This window comes from Mandrillus leucophaeus, unplaced genomic scaffold (assembly GCF_000951045.1).
Source record: "Mandrillus leucophaeus isolate KB7577 unplaced genomic scaffold, Mleu.le_1.0 Scaffold145, whole genome shotgun sequence".
Lineage (NCBI taxonomy): Eukaryota > Metazoa > Chordata > Mammalia > Primates > Cercopithecidae > Mandrillus > Mandrillus leucophaeus.
Window position 1 is genome coordinate 5504614 of NW_012101421.1, and position 6104 is coordinate 5510717.

At 53.6% G+C, this 6104-nt stretch overlaps 1 long non-coding RNA gene across 1 annotated transcript in view; it reads right to left on the reverse strand.

The window, feature by feature from the left end:
* LOC105535366 overlaps positions 1-5878 on the reverse strand; it is a 7293-nt gene extending 1415 nt beyond the window's left edge. Inside the window, exon 1 of the long non-coding RNA XR_001005419.1 lies at positions 5675-5878. This is a non-coding gene — a long non-coding RNA (uncharacterized LOC105535366). The remainder of the gene's footprint in view (positions 1-5674) is intronic.
* Positions 5879-6104: the final 226 nt, after the last annotated feature.

The window sequence follows — 6104 nt, forward strand, 5'->3', positions numbered from 1 at the left end:
CCTCAACTAATCACAGTGGGCAGGGGAAAGCCACACATTGAGTGGCTTGGGCTTGCCCATCTGATGTAATGAACTGTGAGATCACCTATGCTGGCCTAGAGGCAGAGTAGGTCCCAATGAGATCACATGGCTGCTCTAATGTGGGGTGGTTTTCCAAAGCAAAATCAGAGGGGCCAATGGATACAGGATGGGCAAGCAATGTGAGCCCCCTGTACAAGCCTGCTAAAGCCTAAACACCTGGCCATCAGATGGTTTTCCTGTTGTCCACAGTATCTGGCAGTATATTGTCACATATTTGCTGAATTCAGGGATGAATGAGTTTGACAACATTGATGGCTGGTGGAGAAACCATTCTCAAATGTAATCTGCCAGTCAGTAAATAGAGTATCTGAGATTCCTGTCTTGGTGGTATAAAGGGGTACGGGGCGAAGAGTAGGAAAGAGGTGCTAGCACAGAAGGGACCAAGAAGGGGCTGGCCTGGCCCAGTGGATCTGCTCATGAATGAACATGGGAGAAGCCAAGCCCCTGGGAAGACAGAGCCAGAAAGACTGCTGCTCTGGGCCCTCCGCCCTCTCAGTCCTGTGGTCAGCCTAGTACTGGTGGGTTTGGTTGTTTCAAACATTAGATATAATGGAGCCTTGTTCCCAATCATGTCGTGATGTTGAACTGCCCTTTTAGTTTCTATTCACAGGAAAGGTCTTGTGTCAGTCTAGGGGAGGGAGCTTCCTGGGGTTTCTGACCTTTCTTTCCACTGCTTTCAGTTTCTGCTGGGGCACTCTGCCAGTCTTTGGAGAGAAACTTGCTCCAATGCTGTGTCTGTCTCACTGCTTCCTGTGCCAGCCCACTTCTGATTTCCTAGGTACCAGGATATCCAGGTTTGTGAGCTCTCATTGTTGGAAAAGTGTGCATTGCACTCTAGTAGGACACACTTAAGTTAATTTCATTATCCAAACCAAATTCAGCCTTCTTGGACATACCTATTCCTATCCTGATAAATATGGTGGGAAATGTGATCCCTCAAAATTGCAGCCCCCAACTGTAGGTTGGTGCGAAAGTAATTGCGGCTCTTGACATTTTGATGCAAAAGGCGCAATTACTTTCGCACCAACCTAATATCTTCCAGACTAGGAGGCCAAGGTTTTCAGGGGGCTTGCCAGTGGGAAAACTTCTACCCTTACTCACCATTTAGGACTTGACCATTAGAGTGGAGCTGCCATCCCCGCCTGGTAATAATAGAGCTGTTCCTGCTTAGACCACTGCATATACCGCCTACCCAACAAGTTTAACAGTCTCTCCTAATTGTTTAAGTTTAACCCTTGTCCTAATTGGCCTTATGGCCTTAGATATTGCCAAGGTGCTCTCTTCTGCACTTCTCTGAGCCTTCCCACCTGTGGCATGAGACAGAGACCCTTTAAGTGCCACTGTCCCCAGGGCTCTGTCCTCTTTCCCTAAACACTTGAGAGCTCCTGAGATGACCTGTGCACAAGCCCCTGACATGACTCAAGTCTCCAACCCCAGACACTCTATCCCTTTTGAGCCCTGAATCTCCACTGAGATGTCCTGAACCGAGTTCCATATTGTCTCCCTGTGCCTGAGACTCCCTGTGTCCACTCAGTATCCCAGTCTGACAGCATCAAGTCACCTTGGGCCAGTCTTCAGTCCCATTAGTCCCTGAATTGCATCACTTCTGCATGATCTGGGCCTCAGACCAGGCCCTCACTGCTCTTCACCAGGACTTTTGCCCAGCCTCTGACAGCAGTGCTCCCTGCAACCTCCCCACTCCCACCTCCTCCACTGCTGCCTGGGGTCTAAGCACACCCCTGATCCAGCCACTCTCAGGAGGAGACTCGAGTGTTCCTGTCCCCTCTGGACCGAGGTCAGCTTTCTTCTCTGTACCAGAAAGTCTGACCCCTCTTACTTCTCTCACTCCCCTTCGCACTTATCCCCACAGAGAGGCAGTCTGTGCTCCAGCTTCATTAAAATTCCTGCATCTGGAATTTTCTGAGCCTTTTTGCACCTCTAGACCTTTAAATATGGAATGCTGCCCTCCCTCCCCCCTCTCCTCCTCCAGGACCCTCTGGGCAGGTCTCCTAGCAGCCCCAGGTCTGGGAGGCTCTTTACCCCAAGCCTGGACCTTTGTGGGAAGGACTGTTCTCCAGCACTCTGCAGCCTTGGAGGGGTGACCTGACTATGAACCTATCTCCTTCCGCGTCCCAGGGGCCTCTCAGGCACAGAGCCTGCCTTGCTGACTGTTGTCTTCCTAGTGCCTACCATGTTTGCAGCAGGGCGCAGCTGCCCACTGAACACTGAATGAATGCCCCTGCCAAAAGCGCTAGTAATTTTCAAGTGAATCTTCTAGTGTTTCAAGCCGGGACAGTTGCAAGAAGTTATAGCTGGTTTCTCTGCTCCCATTTCTCACAAGCTCATCCAATCTGGTCATGGCCTTTGGATAGTTCTACCTAAATCACCCACAGGGCACTTTCTAGCTTCAAAGCCTGCCTTTCGTTGTTTTTCCATCGCCAACTCCGAGCCTAACTCTGACATTCGTTCATCTGCTGAGCGAGTGAGTGAGTGAGTGAATGAAAGAATGAATGAATGAATGGAAGAATACATGAATGAACGCTTTGTATGTAGTAGAGAATTCTTGCACATGGAGCCCATTGCTAGGAGACATTGGGGGTGGGAGTTGTTAACCTGGGAGCAAGGGGATTTGGGGAAACATCATCAGGAGGTAAGGAATTAGGCTCAGTGAGCAGCACCAGGGACTAAGATTCACACAGTGGGAGAGATTTAAAGTACAAAATTGAGGGCATCTCACCTGTCTGCCCAACTGACTCATAGACATAATTTTTCAAGTTCTTAGGTGAGAAAGGGCTGTAAGTGGGAGTTGGAAGAGCTGTTTTCCTACCTAGCTGTAAACTTTAGGTGCAGAAGCTGGCCTCATGGGACCTCAGCATGGACCAGCTCAGTTTGCTTGGAAGCCCCAAGGCCAGCAGCTGGACCAGGTGAGAGGTGGCCATGGCAGCCTATAGCACAGGGCCCAGGAGATCACTCCTCTTCCCAGGTCAGACATTCCTTGGTGGGGATAGAAGTTCTGCTTAAGGCAGGGTGACAGCAAGCAGTCTGACTTCTGATAGTCTCTTTCTGGTAGGAGCGGCCCAGGGAATCCTGATGAAATGTACCTAAGGGTGCCAATTAGAGGCCAAGACTCCCAGTGTTTCTCATATCCTATTCCTCCCCTCTTCTTGACCGGCTCACTGCTATGGCCCACTTCAAAGTCTTCCTCCTTTGGGTTACCTTCCCTGGATATCTTGCTAGGAAGTAGCCACTTCCTCTCTTGGAAACCTGTACCTGCATCCTGAACCAGTGCTGCCTGGGCATTCAGCCCACATTGCCTTGTGGCTAGTGTAGGTTCATCTTCCTACTCAGCTGTAGGCACTATCTTCACATCCACCCTCCCAAGCACACAGTGCCCTGGATGGACATAGCCAACTGCTTTAAAGCATTTCTTGATTAACGGTAACTCAGTGATTTTTAATAACCTTCAGGAGTTCTGCACTGACTTGGCCTCTTCCAGTCCATCACTAGGCAAGCTTGTCTGAAGCAGCACCCCCGTGGACCGGTGGTTTGTTAGTTGGCCGCAGAACTCTTTGAAGAGAGGTCCTCCTTGCATTCCCAGGGAAACGACCTAGGCCCCTCCTCCTCAGAGTGCCATTCATGAATGAGGCATCAGCATCACCCGGGCTACTTAGAAACACAGAACCTCAAACTTAAAGAGTCAGAACCTGCCTTTGAATAGGCTCTCTAGGGGATTCATGCAAATGAATGCCTGGAAACCCTGGCCTAGGGAAGACTCTCACTGGGAAGCAGGGCTTTAAAAGGAGGGGCGAGGAGTGACACACTGAACAGCTGCTGGGAGGATCAACCCCACCCCTCTCTCAACTTAGATGGGGAAACTGAGGCCCTGGAAACCACAGAGGCTCACAGCAGACAGTTAGCAAAACACTTCCCTGCCTGGGCTCTGGAGGCTGACTTCCCAGCTGCTAGCTTATCTTCTAGCTGTGTGCCCTTATGCAAGTTATTCTGCCTCTCTCTGCCTCAACTTCCCCATCTGTAAGAGCAACCTCCTAGATCTGCATATTTGATTATTGAACGACCAGGACAGGTAAGAGTGTACACAGTGCAGTGCCTGGCACACAGTGAGGCCGTGTATGTAGCTCTTGTTATTAGCGCTGCTCAAAGCCACATTCGCAGAAGACAGTCCAGCATCTAAAGTGCTTGCTTGAAGCATGGCCAGAAGGCAAGCAGATGGTGGGGTAGGCAGTGATGTCAATGAGCAAAAGCCTGCATCCATCCACAGTACATTCACTCCTCCTCGAACAACTATGCGTGTTTGTCAAGTAAGGTCCTGACTGTTCAGCAGTGAGGGAGAGAGCTGGGGTGGTCAGTGGGCAGAGGCCGCTGAGGAATACGGGTACCTGGGCATGGACTCTAGCGCTGCAGTCCACAGACCCCGGGTCTCCGGCCAGGGGAAAATGAGCTCTTAGTGACGGGCCTTTCTCTGGCCTGGTATCAGGGGCCTGGGCCAGAGAGCCAGGGCTGTGTGCTGCCTTCCCATGACTCTCATGCTGGGCACCAGTACGCATCATGCATCAGCAAGGATCCTAGGGCATCTGCAGCCCATACCCTGGGTGACAGCTGGCCTGGATGCAGCACAGGTTGAGCTCTTGGGGCATACGCCTTCTTCCTACCTCGTCCCCACGCTGTATGCCTCCAGGGCCTGTGGCCACCTGTACCTGATCGCCCGCCTTGGGTTCTCCACGGAGCCTGCCTCTGAGTTATCTCCCGTGAGCCCCCAGCACCTGCCTCCCATCTGCAGCGGGTTCCGCACTGTCCACCACCCATGACATTCGACTCCCCACGAGGCACCTCGCCTGGGCGTGCAGTACCTGTTTTGCTTCCACCCCATTCCCAGCAGCGGGTTCCGCACTTGGGATCACACGTGAGATTCCCCCCACCCCACAACCGCATGCCTGGGCTTTACTTCTGCAACTGCCGCCCCATCCCTGCATCCCGCTCCGCACTTCCCGCGCATAAGGTTTGGCCAGGCCCTCCCAATTGAAGCACCTGTTCTCCAAGACAGAGCCGCTGTGTCTCCGGTGCTCTGGGTGCAGGCCCGAGTAGGGATGGGAGGAGGTGCTCTTATTCCACTCTCTGTCCGGTACAGGGGCGGCTTTTCCTAGGGCACTCTTGCCTCAGTAGAGAGGGCCCGGCTACACCCACGTGCGGGAAGTGCGGGGCGGGATGCAGGGATGGGGAGGCAGGGAGGAGGGCCCAGTGCGCGGTTGGGAGGTTGGGAGGGAGGGAAACTCAGCTCACTTGGAGTTGCTGTGCCGGCTCCAGGAAAAGCCCCCGAGCCTCCAGGTTCCGACGGTGTGCAGCCGCTGAGAATTCATTAGCTTCGTGGATCCCTGATCTTTTCCCTTTTCTAACCTTTGCTCAGCCGCATTCTCACAAACTGCAAGCAGGCGCCCCGCTGGGTAGCAGCAACCCGAGAACGCCCCCTCCCCGCGCCCCCTCAAGACGCCGGTACCTGCTTGAGAGGGTGAGGGTCCCGGGACCCCTGCGAGGAGGAGGGTCGCGGGGTTCCAGGATGCCAAGCAGGAAAGATCACCTCGTTGCTTCTTCCACCAGCCTCTCCGCGGGACATAGCTAAAGTTGAACTTGGCATTCCAAGGGTCTGGAAACATCTTCGTGGGACCCATCGAGAGGTTGCTTAAAGACTAGCACCCGCTCCCGTGGCCAGGTGGGAAAAAGGCGGGCCAGAAGTGAAAGTCCGGCCGGGGCGCCACACCTAGGCCGTGGATTCCGAGAGGCTGCAGGCTGGCGGCCCGGGAGGCGCGGCAGGGGCGGAGTCGCCGGGGGTGCAACTGCCGCCCCATCCCTGCATCCCGCTCCGCACTTCCCGCGCATAAGGTTTGGCCAGGCCCTCCCAATTGAAGCACCTGTGGGATTCATGCAAATGAATGCCTGGAAACCCTGGCCTAGGGAAGACTCTCACTGGGAAGCAGGGCTTTAAAAGGAGGGGCGAGGAGTGACACACT